The sequence below is a fragment of the Falco peregrinus genome, chromosome 10 (genome assembly GCF_023634155.1).
Source record: "Falco peregrinus isolate bFalPer1 chromosome 10, bFalPer1.pri, whole genome shotgun sequence".
In the NCBI taxonomy this organism is placed as follows: Eukaryota; Metazoa; Chordata; class Aves; order Falconiformes; family Falconidae; genus Falco; species Falco peregrinus.
Window position 1 is genome coordinate 17,806,012 of NC_073730.1, and position 919 is coordinate 17,806,930.

Consider the following 919-nt stretch of genomic DNA (forward strand, 5'->3'; position numbering starts at 1 on the left):
ATTGGTTTTGTAAGGATTTATGAAAGAAGCAAAAAAAGGTTACAAAGATTTCAAATATATGTATTTTTCTAATTGAATAATCAAATCTAGTGATGATGAGGTGCTTATTAAAGGGAACTTTTTCATTTACAAATGGAGTAAGTCTCTGTTGACCCTGGTTGTGAAGGGGAACCTTAAAAATGCAAATCCTATGACTTTCTGGAATATCTGAAGAAATCTGGAAAAACCCATTCTTTTCCTGGTAAGGGGTTAGCTTCAATATGAGATGATTATTAATGAGTTTGACACTTCATTCCTTCCAGAAAGACAGCCCGAATAAGGTAACTAGTTAGTCCCGTTTACCCCAACTGCACCCCAGTTGTGATGTTGCTGAGGAGATGCTACGTGCATGTTTGTGTGCAGCTCCATATCAAGAAGTGCTGGCGCAGAAAAAGATCAGAAAAAGCCGTAATTCAAGTACTGACAAAAAAATCCACCAGAACATGGAAATGCGGAGACATTTCTAAAACTTCAGCCAAGTGGCTGTGCCTTACTTTGCCAGCAGCCCTCTCACCTGGCGAAAACCTTCCACCCGCACGGCCAGGCCCTCCCATCGCCTGCCTCAGTGCGAGGACGGACACTGCGCTGGGAGGGTATCGCCCACTGCTCCGGCCCGCGCAGGGCGCTGCCTGCCCGCCGCCTTCCCGCTCGCTCCCCCGGCGGCTCTGGGGAAACCCACCCCAGCCAACCCGCAATCTCTCTCGGGCCGTGCAGCTTTCACGTTCTCCTCGACCGCTCACGGCCCAGCCGGTGCGGGCGATGAGGGCAAAGGCCCCCCTGGGCCCACCCCCCCCTGGGCCGCCATTTCCCTCAGGGCTTTCCCGCCCCTCTCCCTCAGGCGCCACGAGGGAGCGCCCCGCCCCTCAGCTCCGCCCCGGCG